The sequence below is a fragment of the Equus przewalskii genome, chromosome 7 (assembly GCF_037783145.1).
Source record: "Equus przewalskii isolate Varuska chromosome 7, EquPr2, whole genome shotgun sequence".
Taxonomy (NCBI): Eukaryota; Metazoa; Chordata; class Mammalia; order Perissodactyla; family Equidae; genus Equus; species Equus przewalskii.
Window position 1 is genome coordinate 55,851,294 of NC_091837.1, and position 16,793 is coordinate 55,868,086.

At 34.9% G+C, this 16,793-nt stretch overlaps 1 long non-coding RNA gene across 1 annotated transcript in view; it reads left to right on the forward strand.

Moving 5' to 3' along the window:
* LOC139084924 (uncharacterized) overlaps positions 1–16,471 on the forward strand; it is a 32,558-nt gene extending 16,087 nt beyond the window's left edge. Inside the window, exons 2-4 of the long non-coding RNA XR_011542863.1 lie at positions 10,506–10,575; positions 11,998–12,986; positions 15,402–16,471. This is a non-coding gene — a long non-coding RNA (uncharacterized lncRNA). The remainder of the gene's footprint in view (positions 1–10,505; positions 10,576–11,997; positions 12,987–15,401) is intronic.
* The last annotated feature ends 322 nt before the right edge of the window (positions 16,472–16,793 follow it).

A 16,793-nucleotide genomic window follows, 5' to 3' on the forward strand; every position in this document is an offset into this window, starting at 1 on the left:
TGTAGATGATTAGCAGAATGGAATAGTGTACAGTAGTAAATTAAATAAAGTTGGTCCCTACATCGGCAAGGATGAATTTTTTAAAAGCCAGTAGCAGAATGACTGAGCAACATGTCATCTATATAAAAATCTTAAAGCACCTACAAATAGTATTTTATTCACAGCTGCATACATACGTGGGTGAAAATATAAAATAAGAGCTGATAGAACTTAGATCAAATTCATAGTAATGAAAAGTGGAAGGAGGGGAATGGTGGACAGTGGAAACTTTTTCCTTTTTTTTTAAATGGGAATTTTACTTTTACTTATAATTTTTCTTTAAAATTTATGAAGCAAATAACACAGAATGCTAGTGCTGATTAATTCCTGTACATGCATGTAGTTGTTTATGATACTTCTGAGCACTTTTCTTTATTTTTAATTTTTCCAAAACTTATTTTAGAAACATGTGATTTATTAGTACACTTAAGTACTTTTATCCTTCAGAGTAAGTATAAATATTTAGGACTCTACAAAGATATTTAACTGAGTCAGTCATAGAATCTATAATTACATTTTTTGGTATTTGTTGATACTATTATTTTCTAATCATACAAGGGATAGTAAAAACTAAAATGACCACACTGCCCCTTTACTTAATTTAGTATAGGATAGAATGACTTCATTCAACAACATTGATGAGCTTAACAGATTAAACATAATCTGAGGATACAAATCAAAGAATGTCAAGAAAGTGTCTTCGAATTCTCAACTCCACTGACATGGGAAAGATGCTGTCGGATCGTCTTCTACATATTTGCACATTAGAAGAGAACTTACAAACTGAGGGACCAGACCAGAGAATTAGTGGTCTGATAAATGAACATTTCACATTTTTATTGTATTTGAAACTCAAAGAACTGACAGATTAGGGCGTTGGCTTGCTTAACATAACTGAAAGACTCTAAATTAAGAATATTTAAAAGCATTATATGTCACAAGTGAGTGGGATTGCAGATTTTGCTGAAGTGTGATGGATACCGGCCCGGTCCTTCACTGTGATTACTCAGCTAGGGGAAGAGTAAAGCCGAGTTCTGTGAACTTAAAGTCCAGCACAAAAGAATCCCCAGGGATATGTGACATTTACATTGTCTAAGAAAATGTAGAGAGAAATATTGTGATCCTGTGTAGGATATTCAGACATTAAAACAGCAGATTTTAAAAGTTTTAATTCAGATATCAGACCACTGCAAATTACAGCGTTTCCTGGATGCTATGCCCTTCAAAATAATCTGAATAGTGTCTCTTAAAGAAACAAGGAAAAAATTACCTGTACTTTGTAAAGAATGATAAATGAAATGATGGAAGGTGGGTGGAAGCCCATTAGAGGATAGTTTACAAGCTTTCTGGCTTTGAGAATTTACCATCAAAAAGTTATAAACGACTGAGCAAGCAAGGGGGAAAAAAGTCGAGCAGATCTAATTCTCAATAGGGCAAGGTTTTTACTTTCCTGATTATCTGAAACCAGAACCAATAATCTTGTTATTTTTTACGTCAGTAAGTGTTTCTCTGAAGAGGAGTAGTCCATTTACAAAAAGTGTACTTATCTGTGAAGGAGCTTATTTTCAAATATGGATCTTAAAAGAGTAAATATAAGGTTTCCATAATTGGAGCCAGCCAGTGCATGACAAAGGAACCAGGGATAAATCTAGGAAAGCGAAGTGGGAGAGTCAGAACAAGAGAGAAGGGGGAAATAAAAATTAAATTGGGATAAAATAGAGGTGGTTTGGGAAAGAATTTAAGCAGGGAAGAAAGAAGAAAAATATCCAGGAAAAGAGAAAGGGGAAAAGACCTAGTAAATCTGGGTGTTGTTGACTTTATAAGCAATTATGAAAACTGGCTTCCCTTAAATGGGTGCAGCTAATTTTTCAGGAGGACCCTGATCTTCAGATACTCACACATACAGCAAAACACTTTTCTTCAAATTAATTTCCAGAATCCTGGGAGCTAGCGAGTTATACCACATTCTGAAGAAAAGGAAAGAGAGGATTTCACTGTTCATTTTAGGACTTAAATTTAGCCTCAAGAGACCCCTCACATAAAAGTGTTAGGCCAGAGACTCCAGCAGAAATTTCTGGAAGGATTCCCCTCACCCTCTATTAGCTATGAAATAAACACCTCTCTAAAACCCCTGAAATTCAAATCTACTTGTGCTGTGTTTAAAGTAGGATTAAATGTAGTTGAAGTGGTTCAGAAGTCTTGGAGGATTCAGGTAACTTTCTCACAATAGAATGGGTTCATCCTGGAAGTACTCAATCATAGAGTTAACAGCTAAAAGGCAGATAGCATTTGAAGATTTTCATCAATATAGGAGAAAAAAATCAGGAAAAAAATCCTTCCAGATAAGGAAAGCACATCAAAAAAATTGTTTCCTATACCTTTTTCTAAAATTAGATTCAGTAACCTGATGGGGGATAAAAAACCCCACGGGGGGAAAATCCTTCCATATTAAAGGTCATTGTTCTAAGACAGTGATTTTTCAAACTTAAGCTGTATCAGTATCACCTGGAGAGCTGATTAAAACAAAATCCTGGGTCTAATTCAGAATTGCTAATTCAGTAGATATCAGGTAGGGCCAAGAATCTGTTCTCATGTGCTGTTGCTCTTGCTCTGGGGACATCACTTTGAAAACCATCGATGTGTGGGATGCACATAGTTAAACACTCCCAATTTTGTTATGGAAATTCTAAGAATTTTACCTATTTTAACAGAATTTTGGTTTTTCTCTTTCCAGCCTTCCACTTTTTGGTGATGGTGGTACAGGGTACTAGGGGGACACCTAGACAGACGGGACTACAGGATGAGAGGAGAAGGATAATTTATCCTCACTGAAGTATATTTCCCAATATTTCAACACGAAACAGCCCTCAGAGGTCAAGGGCATATTCTCTTAGAACAGATTTATTCACCAGACCCTCCAGGAAGAAACTTACCAGAAAACCATTAGGAATTGCCACAGATCATCATCACACATGACCATTCAGGCGCAACAGATTCAGTTTTTAAGAATTTGTGAGTTTAAGGAGCATAGTTCCAGTTCACACAGAGTTATAATTTAGAAAAATGTTCCAGAGTGCTCTGACATTAAAGTAAAACATGTTGAAAATATCAACTCCAGAGAAAAATCTAAAGTAATCTCTATTCCAACCACAGCAAAAAATTTATTGATCTGTATGAAGAGAAAGGACAAGAAACATGAGACCCCAAAAATGGATGTCAAGTGGGTAAGCGGTTAGATGTTTATTACCTCAAAGCAATACTTCAAATGCCTCTTCTTAAGACATGTATCATTGTTACTTGCGTTTGAGTCCTTCTTACAGCTAGACTGTAGACCCCTTGAGAACAGAGAGCATGCCTAACTTGTCTAATATTTTTCCATGACCATAACTAAATTCTGATTTTTGAGAGGGAAAATCTATTTGTGAAACGCAAGAAAGATCTCCTTTACTCACTGAAACTCAAAGTATAGATTGGAGCTGTGTAGGCTATCATATTTTCCGTAGCACAAATGCTCACTAAATTCTTAGCTGCCTCATTACTTCAGACCTCTACTTCAGAGAGTTTTCTGGTAAAACTAAGGGTAGGAAGTATTCATCTCTGTATTTTCACATTCTGCTGATCTTAAACAGGTTATGGATTAGGTGAAAATATCAAGTGACCCAGGTAAGGTACAAAAGCTAATCTAAATCCAAAAGCATATGCTCCACAAGCCCTTCTCCAAATGCTATATCAGAGCTTGGAGATTCATGGCAGCTTCCAGCCAGTGATGCGCTGGGGCTGAATCATATTAGCCCATGAGAGCTGATGGTACACATCCCTTCCCCACTCTGCATTCAGTGACAGCCATATTGGAAGTTTGAAATAGGCCATGATGAGAATATTTACAGAACAGAGTTGGCAAATCCTACAAACTGGGACTTCTGGTTTTCTGGAGAGCCCATCGTGGAAGCACACTATTGCTTCCAAGTCAACACAATTGTACAGCATGTGTTTGTGGCAAGTCAACAGGTTTCTGGACTGATTGTCCAGAGTGTGTCGCTGTTTCTTGTCTGTGTTCAAAAGGGTTCATAATATTTGGTGAAAGTGCATATGCACTCCAACTAATGCACTGCTGTGGCCTGTGCAGGCAGAGAACTTTAAGAAATATCAGGGAAACTCTCTCCTCAAACATTTGTCAATTCTGCAAAGGGCTCGTGGACTACCTAAGTTAAAGAGGCCAATACCAGATGTTTGCTTTCTGCATGTAGCAACAGTTTATCACCAGACCCTTGAATGAATCAACTTTATTTTACAAAGAAGCACTTTACTTATTTTATAGGATAACCTCAGCAATATGATCTTACGTCCTTTAACCTCTCTTAGAGCTTTTGTTTTCTTATCTTTAAAACAGAGAAGAAAATCCCTTCTTTGTTTATCTTAAAAGTTTGTTGTAAGAATCGAGAGATAGAAGCGGATCAAGAGGTAAAAACTTCCAGTTATCAAATAAACAAGTCATGGGGATGTAATGTACAGCATAGGGAGTACAGACAGAAATACTGTAATAACCTTGTATGGTGACATGGTAGCTAGATAGGGTGGCGATCATTTTGTAACGTACAAAAATATTAAATCACTTTGTTGTACACCTGAAACTAATATAATATTCTATGTCAATTTTACTTCAACTAAAAAATAAATAAAAATTAAAAAAGAATCAAATATGTGAAAGTGCTATGTAAACTTTGAATATGTAAATATTTAGTGTGAAAGGCATTTCTTAGAAGTAGTAAAGATAGCCACGCAATTTTACGCTATTTTTCTCATTTCTGATTCATATTTTGAAAATAACACATGTATCCCTATAGATAAGTTAAAAAATGCAAATTTTTCTATTTTAAGATACTATTTGGATACATTCATTTTTGAGGTTATACAACAACATCGTATACTCTTCATGTATGATTTAAAGAAATTACTGAAATCCTCCCAGATCAAAACAGCAATAGATAAAATAAATCTATCAATATAATATTCAGGGAGATAAGACATAGAAGGAAGTGGTTAATGTCAGCCGTTTACATTCTCATTTGAAGGATTTCAAAATACTCTGTCAACAATAAAATTACTCCCACCTTACAGTATTCATTGTATTTCTCTTCCAGCCTGCCTCATTTAATGAAATAAGCCACTTACTTAACTTCCTGGTGCACTTCATTAAATTAACTCTAAAATGTCTTGTTAGAGGTAATTTAGCCAAGAAAAAGCTCAATATTGTATTCATTAACATCCATTTAGTCAAAGAGACTGTGGTGGATTTACCCATAGACTAGTCCAGAATGTGTAGAAGAACTTCAAAGACAGAGCAGTAAATTGATTAGGGGATGAGGCAAAGAAATTTGTTTTTAAAACCTGAATCACCTGGCCAATTAGCATAAAATCAGCCTGTGGCTAGGACTATTGCAATCAAATGATTCTCGGTTCAACCTGCCAAAAGACCATTTTGCCTAAGGCACAGATCTTAAATAATGGAAGTGTCTGTTTTCTTTAAAACTACCACATGGATGATTCTATACGAAAGACATAATTAAGACAAGGAAGTTTCAGAAATGAAGTGAATAATTGCTCTAACGCTTTTAGCTCAAGACAGTCACTCTGAAGCCATCCACAGTCCTTTATATATTAGGGATACCTGCCCTTTAACTGTGCTGTAAATTGTAAATTTGTCTCCAGTTTGTCACTTGTCTTTAGATTGCCTTATTGTGTTTTTGTCCTACAAAGGTTGTTTTTTGGCTAAATATAGTAGAATTTACCAATTTTTCAATATTACATCTGGATTTTGAGTCATATTTAGAAAGCCTTTTCTATACCCAGGTTATTGGGGAACTTACACATATTTCCTTTTACTACGTGTATGTGTTTTTCATATTTAGGTCCCTGACCCATTTGGAGTTTTTGTCTTACAGATGGTTTGTGATATGTGTCTTCATCTTCACCTTTTTCAAAACGGCTAGCCAGTTGTCTCACCACCGTTTATTAAAAAACCTATCTTTGCCCAGTGATTTGTGATACCATCTTTATTATACACTTAATTTCCATATGTACCTTAGTCTGTTTCTGAAATTTCTATTATCCATTGGTCTATTTATGGGCCAATACTATAGTGCTTTCATTTTAGAGGCTATCTCATGTTTTAATATGTTGTGAGGCTAGTCCCTTATAGTTCCTTTTTCATTATTTTTCTAGCTATTCTTGCGTGATTATTTTTCCTCATGAAATTTAGTATCAAATTTTCTAGCTGCATAAAACTAGTTTATTGGTACTATATTGAATTGTATAAAATTAACAAATTACTTTTGGGAGAACTGACATCTTTATGATATTGATTTGTTCTGTTGAAGAGTAGGAATGTGTTTCCTTTGTACACACTTGTATTTGTGTATTTTTGGAATACTTCAAGATTTTCTTCATATTGGTTTTGCTCATTTCCTGTTAAATTTATTTCTAAATACTTAATTTTCTTTAATGATTGAAAGTGGGGTTTTTGCTACCATTTTATCTTCTAACTGGTTATTTATATATATCAAGATCATTGGGTTTTGAATACCATTTGCATATCCTGCTACCTTACTCATTATTATTTTTTTTTTTTTAGATTTTTATTTTTTTCCTTTTTCTCCCCAAAGCCCCCTGGTACACAGTTGTATATTCTTTGTTGTGGGTCCTTCTAGTTGTGGCATGTGGGACGCTGCCTCAGCGTGGTTTGATGAGCAGTGCCATGTCCGCACCCGGGACTCAAAAGAACGAAACACAGCCGCCTGCAGCAGAGCGCGCGAACTTAACCACTCAGCCACGGGGCCAGCCCCGTTACTCATTATTTTTATTGTTTGACAATATGATAATTGACTAATGTTTTTCAGATGTACTATAGTATTTTTTGCTAACAGAGAATTTTTTGCTTCTTTTCTAATTCATATGTCTCTAATTGATTTCTTATATTTAATTGCCTTGGGTAATACCCCCAGTATAGCGTTAAATAATAGAGGGGAGAGTGGGAATATTTCCCTTTTCCTGATCATTCGTATACACACACATACACACACACACACACACACACCGTATATATATATATACGAGAGACAGAGAGAGATAACCAACTTTGCATTCCTGAAATAAATAACACTTAATTGACATTATCATAGTGGACTTATCTTTATAAATATTTTGTTTATAGGTTTGTAACTTTATTTTTGTGCTATCTTTATTTGGTTTAATTATTAATTTTAAACTAGCTTCAAAAAATTGGGGGCATTTTTCTTCATTTACTCCACTCAAAACATTGTCTGTAGCATTTTATTGATCTGTTCTTTGGATATTTGGTAGTTTTCTTCCAGGAAACTAACTGAGCCTGGTGCTTTATTGTAGAATACTTCCTTAATAAATTTTAAAAAAATTTCTTCTGCAGAAATTAATGTTTAAGCTTTTTGTCTCTAATGGGATGAATTTTTATATTATTTTCCTATATTTATTCATTTAAACTAGGTTTTGAAATTTATGTACATAGAGTTTTTCAAAGTGGCCTCTTCCAATATTTTAAGAAATAGTTCTTCTGTTTCAATGTTATTAACTTCATGTCATTTCTTACTTTATATGTTTGCGTTTTCTCCATTTTTCTTTATTAAGTTCGCTAGAAGTTTGAATATATTGTTTTTCAAAGAACGAGCACATTTATATATTAGTTAGAGCTATCAATTTTTGTTGCTTTAACTCATTAATTTCTTTTTTAAAAAAACACTTTATTGAGATATGATTGACATACAAAAAGCTGTACATATTTAATACATACTACTTGATGCATTTAGAGATACATATACACCATGAGACCATCACAATCTATGCCATAAACATCCATTACCTGCAAAAGTTGCCTCCCACCCTCTTTATTTGCTATCATTGTTATTATTTTTATGATAAGGGCACTTAACATAGGCTCTTAACTTAACATGGCCCTCAGCAAATTTTTAAGTAGACAATGCAGTATTAACTACAAGACACTATGCTGTACAGTAGATTTCTAGAACTTATCCATTTTGCATAACTGAGACTTTGTATACTTTGACTGATATCTCTCTACCTCCCCCTTGCCTCGGGCTAACAGCATAATTGTACTACATAGTGATCTGAGAGGCTGTTTATAACACTTCTCTAAAAAAATTAATGATAATTTGTATTGTGAGCTAGTATATGATTAATCTTTGCAAAATTTTTATGTTTAAGAGTTTTATTCTCTATTATCACAGTGCAAAGTTTGATATACATCCATAATGTATACTAATTCATTACATTGTTTAGGTTTTCTGTGTCCTGACATATTTTGTTCTTGTGTTAAGAGTGGTATGTTAAAAATCTCCTATTATTAGTATTTGCATCTATTTCTCTTTCAGATCTTCTGTTTTTAAAGACGGATGCTCTGTTATTTGGAGCAAAAATGTCCATAACAGTTATATTTATATCATACAACACTGTTTTTCAAATCAAAATGTGTCCTTCACTGTCACAGTTTAATGCTTTTTTAGTTGAGTTCTACTTTGTCTTATACAAGAATTGCAAACTGCTTTTATCTTATGGTTCTGCTCTTATCCTCACTTTTGTTTATATCTTAGATCTACAATTGTTTACATTAAATGCTCAATGTTAGTGTTTTCCTCAACTTTTCCCAGTCAACTCTTAGACAGTTTTGTAAAAGGTGTGAGGTTTAGGTCAAAGTTCACTTTTTGGTCTATGGATATCTAGTTGCTCCAGCATCATCTTTTTTAAAAGAACTATTCTTCTTCTGTTGAATTACTTTTGAACCTTTGTCAAAAATGTATTAAGCTGTACTTGTTTGAGTTATTTCCTGATTCTCTGTTCTGTTCCATTGATCTATGTATCTATCCTTCTGCCAATACCACCCAGTCTTGAGTAATGTAGTTATATAATTTGTGAAATAAGAGTAGACTGATTCCTCATACTTTATTCTTTTTTTTCCAAAATTTATTATGTTAGTGATTCTAGTTCCTTGCCTTTCCACATAAATTTTAGAATAACCTTGTGTATGTCTACAAAAACAATCTTATCCTTTTCAATGCTTTCCTGGGGATATGTGAACATTTTTTAAGAATTCTGTTTTGATTTATCTATAGTGTTTTCTAGTGTCTCCATATAGCTTTTTTTAGTGATTGCTTTAGGTATTACATTAGATATATATAACTTGTCACAGTGTGCTAATGTTGGAATTTTACCAGTTCAAGCAAACTTAAAAACTTTATCTCCCTTTAGGTACCTTCACTTTCCCCCATTTATAATAAATTGTCTATAATATACCTACATACATTGAGAACCACATTAGGCACTGTTATAATTTTTGCTTAAACTAAACATAATTTAGAATACTCAAGAGAAGGAAAGTCTATTGTATTTATCCATATTTTTGCATAGTGTGTTCTTTCTTCCTTTCTGAGATTCAAAGATTCTCTTTTATTATTTCCTTCCTGTTTAGAGAATTTCCTTTAAGCCATTCATTTAGGGTCTGTTGGCAACAAATTCTCTTAGTTTTCCTTTATCTGAAATACCTTCTTATGGATTTTTGCCAGATATAGGATTCTGAGTTAACTATCCTTTTCTTTCAGCACTTTAAAAACGCATCTCACTTCCCTCTGGCCTCCACGGTTCTTGATGAGAAATTTGCTGTTCAAATTGGTGTTCCCTTATAAGTAATGCATCACTTCCCTGGCTGCTTTCAAGATTGTTTGTTTTGTTTGTTTTTAGTTTTCAGAAGTTTGACCATGATGTACTTTAGCATGGATTTCTTTGGGTTTGGGGCTCACACAGCTTCTTGAATCTGTAGATTTTTTTTTTTTTTTTTGCCAAGTTTGGGAAGTTTTCAGCCATTATTTTATTGAGTACTTTTTCAGTTCCACTGTATTTCTTCTCTCCATCTGGAACTCCAATACTAAGTGTTAGATCTTTTGTTAAAGTCTCACAAACACTGGGCCTCTGTTTGTCTCATTTTAGTTTATTTTCTCTCCATTGTTTAGATTGTATGATTTCTATTGTTCTATCCTCAAGTTCACTGTTTCTTTCCTCTGTCCTCTCCATTCTGCTGTTGAGCCATCCGCTGAATTTTTTATTTCACTTAATATATATTTTAAATCTAACATTTCCATTTGGTTATTATTTATATTTTCTATTTCTTGCTGAGACTTTCCACTTTGTCATTTGTTTCAAGTGTTTTTCTAATTGCTCGTTGAAGCATTTTTATGATGACTGCTTTAAAATCCTTGCCAGATAATCCTGACATATGTATCATCTCAGTGTTGGCATCATTGATTGCATTTTCATATTCAAGTTAAGATTCCCTGTGTCTTGATATGAATGATTTTTGTGGTTACCTGAAGATTTGGGTATTATGTTAGGACACTACATCTTATTTAAATCTTGTGTTTTCGCAGGTCTCCTCCGACACTGCTCTCGTGGACGACAGGAAGATTCAGCCTCCTTATTGCTTATTGGTAGTGGAAGGTCTGGATTCTCCACTCAGCCTCCTTTAACACCTGGGCGAAGGGGAGGGTTCCTTGTTACTGCTGGAAAGAGGGGGAGTTCAGGCTTTCCATGTAACCTCCACCATGAGGATGTGGCTATCACCCCTGAGCGCTTGTGAAAATCCCAACTCTCTCTTAGGTCTCTTCTGACACCACCCCAGCAGAGAAGGGAAGGGCTACCTTGTTACCACCAGTCGGGGGTGAAGGTTCAGGCTCCCCATAAGGTCTCCACTAACACTGCAGAAGAAGGGAACATATTTAACACCTGGCATGGGTGAAAGTCCCAGATCTCCACTCAACCTTTTCTGATACAACCCTGGCTTGGGGCTAGGGAGATAGTAGACAAGGGGGCTTGAGGCTCTCATTATAATCATGTGAGAGGGGAAGTATAGGCTCCCCACATGGCCTTTGCTGGCATGAGTGGGGATGTAGCCATAGTTTTTTCTGGGTTATTTGGCTGGAATAGAACAGTAATTGTCTAAAAGTGTTCTGTCTTACTAGATTGCCCCATTCCTATCCCTTTGGCTGGAGAGAGGAGGCTTTTAGTTGTTTTTTTTTTTCCGCCCTGCACCCTTTTGGTGTTTCTGGGTAGTCTACTTCTCTAACCTTGTTCGGGATATATGAGGCAAAAACAAAACCCAAGGAACTCATCACTTTAGGACTTGAGTCCCAAAGTTTCCAGTCAATTTTTCTCCTCTCTCCACCTTTCAGAGTCTTCTTATATTTGTTTATATATAATGTCCAGGGGTTTCTTAGCTGCACTTAGCAAGAGAAATAGGGAAAAATTATGTCTAATGTACTCTATCTTCCCCAAATCTGCTATCCTCACAACTATTCTCTTTATTTTATAAATAGGTTCAGCATAAGCCTAGATAGTTGGTTTTCAAAATATAAACATTTGAAATTAAATATATTTGTTCTTTCATTTATCAAATATTGGTACCTTAAAAGTAGTCATAATAATAGCTACCAGTCATTAAGTACTTAGTGTATGTCAAACACTGTGTTAGGAACTTTAAAAATAATCCATTTAATCTTCAGAGCAAACCTATGAGGTAGGGATTAAGGAAACCGAGACTCACGAGGGTTGTACAACTTCCTCAGTTCACACAGGTTGCAAATGGTGGAATTTGGTTCCAAATCCAGGTCAGAATCTGAAGTCCTTTATGTTCAGTAGCTCCTGTAACTGCCTTTAGGAAATCATAATCCACTAGACAAAGATAAGCATGTAAAACAACTTAACGGTTACTCTGAATGCAAAGCTTGACTGAGTCGGAAGCGTTCGCATACTATCTTCCAATGGCTCACAAACATTTTAAATAGTATCTTGCAAAATATTAATGCACTTATCTTCCATACTGCAATCAGATTCTTCCTTGGCTCTTTCTCTCACATACTGTAGGCATAATCTCCTTCAAATTCAGAACCACTCCTGACTGAGGAAGGAAGCCTACAGCACAGCTGCTATTGTATCATCCAATGGAACTTGGAATAGTCAAGCTCATACCCGGGATGTTATGGTCCACCATGACTACTATGTTCCTTTGTTCCCTTCTTCTCCTCTCCCAACAGACTTCTCCATTGTGAACTAAAGCCTAATCACATACGCCAGGGCAAGCCCCACATGTACACTTGGCTCCTGGTTTCAGTTTGCTCTATCTGATTGTTATCATCTTGATTTCCAATCCATGAGCTGCATGGTGCAATACTCTGCTATAGCATGAATGACATTTTCTTCGAATGACTCTCCTAGTACTTTCCTGCCAGACCATCTTTCCAAACGGTTGGATCTGTTGGGTTACTGTTACTCCTGGCAGATCTGGAAAGACGCCTTCCTGAGCTCTGACCCAAGGCAAGACTTCTTGAAATAGATGTTCTTCAAGGCATATTATACCTCCTGCTACTGTCACTGCTTGAATCACACTCAAGTTTGAAATATCCTTTATACCTGTGGTCTCCAAAAGAAAGCATGTGCCTGTCCCAGGGAACATGTAAAATCATGTATTGAGGAGCTGAAACAAATATTAGGTTGTCTATATTTCTAACTTTTTCTGAAAAAATGAAAGGAAATAGAAAAAATTCACACTTTCCTATTTTTAATACATAGTGTGATGCTGGTATATATGTCATAAACATAATGTCAGATATCCTGAAGGAAGAGAAGAAAACAAGTTACACAACAAGAAGCTCCTCTAAATCACTGATTCAGTTTCAAGTCATTCAGTGTACCGTGAAGTAATGGACTGATGGAATATAAAGTCTTTGGTAGTAGAATCTTTAGAACGTCTTGTAAAGAAATCAGGAGTGACCATGAAAACTTTTTGTACCATCAAACAGAAGTTTGAAGATTATTCAGTAGTTGAGTACTTAAAAGAGTCATGGAGTTTAAAGGTGAGTTACACATTTCTTTTTTGAACAAAAATACATTTGTTCCAATTTTGCATATCTTTTATACGCTAATACATGGCTGTCAACAGTACGCTATCCACAGAGATTAAAAAATAAAAATTTATATATACTTAGCTATTGCTTTAAGAGAGAGATACTATTTTAACAATAATTGACAAAATTGCTGCTTTATCAAAAGAATCTCATAGAATAAAAGAGAAAGTTGAAAATAGACGTCTGAAAACATTACCATCATTAAGTGAATTTTGTTGCTGAAACGATATTAAGTATTCCAGCTCTAAAGGAAAGATTTTCATATTTGGTCAAATTAAAAGAAAACTTGGAAAGAGAATTATCTAACCTGTTAATCTTCCAAATGAAGAATTTCAGTAATTTATTTTTAACCAATTGCTAAAATGATTGAAATCCAACATCTTCCAATTAGTCTGCTAAAGCAACTAATTGGCATTGGGGAAAAAGGAAATATATTCATTGAAATTCAATGAAAATCTTTGCATTATTGGTGAATGTGGTTGGAAATGTGTATTTTTATTTAGTAAGTGCAGCTGATGAGATTTTCCTTCCATTAGTTTTATGAATCTTTATGAAGTATCTTTTTCAGTTCTTTAGCCATTAGACCCGAGACTTGAAGTAAATCTAATTTAGAACTAGCTTTAGTTCTAATTTAACAGTTAATTAATAAGTTAATTTAGAATTAGACAATCTTTTAAAAAATAAGATATTTTTAATTACAGTGTTCTCTCTAAAAACTAATATTGATTTTTTTTTTTTTTGAGGAAGATTAGCCGTGAGCTAACTACTGCCAGTCCTCCTCTTTTTGCTGAGGAAGACTGGCCCTGAGCTAACATCCATGCCCATCTTCCTCTACTTTATATGTGGGACACCTACCACAGCATGGCTTGCCAAGCGGTGCCATGTCCGCACCCAGGATCTGAACCAGCGGACCCCAGGCTGCCAATAAGCAGAATGTGCACACTTAACTGCTGCACCACTGGGCCTGCCCCAAAACCAATATTGATTATTTGTATTTCAGTGAGAATAAAAATATTTGGTATCATTTCCATATGACCCAGCTATCCTACTACTGGGTATTTATCCAAAGAATGTGAAATCAACAATTAAAAGAGACTTATCCACCCCTATGTTCATTGCAGCATTAGTCACAATAGCCAAGATGTGGAAGCAACCTAGATGCCCATTGACTGATGAATGGATAAAGAAGATGTGGTATATACACACAATGGAATACTACTCAGCCATAAAAAAGACAAAAATCATTCCATTCACAGCAACATGAATGGACCTTGAGGGTATTATGTCAAGAGAAATAGGCAAGACAGAGAAAGACAAACGCTGCATGATTTCACTCATAAGTGGAAGATAAACAAACACATGGACAAAGAGAACAGATTAGTTGTTACCAGAGGGGAAGAGGGTTGGGTGGTTGGCATTGGGGTAAAGGGGAACATTTATATGGTGACTGACAAATAATAATGTACAACTGAAATTTCACAATGTTATAAACTATTATTACCATAATAAAAAAAATTTAGTGTCATTACTATATTAACTAAATAAAAAAGAACAAATATGTCATTTAATTTTTAGAACCGTCTTTTTATTTTGTAATTTATGTGTTTGATACTATATAAATTGGCTACTATACTAATATAGTGTACAGTAGTATAATAGCTGGTGTAGTGGATTATGATTTTTTAACTCAGACAAATATATTGCAAGATGACTGCATTTGACCCCGTAGGTACCCGCTAGGTCTTGCCTGAGGCTAATTGTGCCCTAGGACTCCACGTCAACGTGAACGGGAGACAAAAAAGGAGCTCCTCATCACAAACTCACAAATTTATAGCTAAAGCTACTTACAAATAAAGACACAAACACACACAGAGCGAGTGCAAAAGAAAGAATACATTAATAATTATTGAATCTATGTCGACAATATATGTGTTCATTGTTTCAGTTTTTAGCTTTGTTTAAACACTTTTAAGGTAAAAAGTTTGAAGAATAAAGCTCTTTATGTACACATCTAGTATAAAAAATTAATTTCCAATATTAATTTATTTCCTAAATATCACTTCTATACAAGTAATTATTGGGTTTTTGTCATATGAAACATGAATTTGAAAGGAAATTTTTCTGATATTTGCTTTAATTTCCAACTTCAATCTGCTCATATATATATTATATATATAATTATTAGTTTCATTTACAGCTGGAGGGTGATGTTCACTGAGTAAGAAATGTCATAGAAAGTATTTCCCTATAAAACAGTTCTAATACATTGGCATTCTAACAAAATTTATTCTTGGCAGAATACATTCTACAGCTGCTATTTATATTCATTCCATTTTAATATTTTCTTTATCAATTTGTAAACAGGAGGCCAGATAAAAAAGATGAAAAACTCAAGAGGGTTGACGCTGCTTGAAAAAAGGTGCTGAGTGCTCTTCACCACGGGAACCATCCAGAAGACAAAAATGTACACAGATTTCCAAAACAGCCTTCCAAGTCTTCAATGGCATAAAAGTTGAATTTTAGAGGTTTTCTCCCTTCTGCACATGTATAAACTGAGGACAGAAACTATTCCCTGTGAGGAGTCTTCTATACATATATCAAAAGATTTTGATGACATTATAATAACCAATTGAGTGGAGCTGGGGCAGTTTGTGATGATTTTGGAATCTCAAGACATTTACTTTCTGTTATAAAATATTAATGAAACAGCTGACAAGCCAACAAAATTATAAAGGAGCACATCTCACAGGAGAGAAATTTGTTGACATTGATTTGGACTCTGAAGTGGGTTTTATGAACTCACAGTTGTGGACGTGCCTACTATTACCTCCATGTTAATTGTGTATTCAACAAAGAGATGCAGAGTTTTCAGAAACAGACGTCATCATAACCTCTTTCATTATTCAATGTATTTCAAACCTATGAGGCAGGACAGGGCTTGGGCTGGTGCTACTTTTATTTGCTTTTAAATAGAAGTGACTTATCTGGCAAAATAAATGTGCAAAGTTTTTTGTTGTTTTGCTATTAGACATTTGTGGTTTAAATTTTTTTATTGCTGCAAGAATTCCAAGGCATGGTGTTTTTTATTAGGAAGGAAAAAAATGCCTGATGATGATCAGAAACACTTTCATGCATGGGGGTGGAGGGGCGGTACAGCAGTATAAGTTGCTAGAGCCACAGAGTTTAGGGCAAGAAACTGACTTCTAACTGCTGGGAACTGAAAAGTGACAGACAATAATACATCCCAGCAGCAGACTATATATATATTCTTTTTCAGTTCTTTATGGTACCCTTCTCCCTAGCTCCAAGAGCTAGGATGATGAGCTGCAGTATCAAAAGCAGTCTGCAATTCCACTGCATCCTGGGAAAGAACAACTGACTTCCAGAGTATTTAATATTTACTTGACTACTAATCGAACACTTGTTTACTTATCTCCTGGGTATTTTTTGCTTTGTTTTTTTTTATACCGACAGAGCAATAAAGACCTACTATTTTCACAATATATGCTTTGTGGTGCTGGGTTTTACCTGAGTAAGCTATTTAGAATATTTTTCTTTTTATAGGTAAATACGTACATCCGCAAATCAGCAGGCAGAGTTAGAGTAGAAGACTGGAGAACTCCCAGCATACAGAGGCACATGTGTCCAAAACATTTTGTTTGTATGAATCCAGATTCCTTGTCTAAGATTTAACTTCAACATTGACCTCGTTAGCACCATCTTTTAAACAACCAAATTAACTACATATACATATTA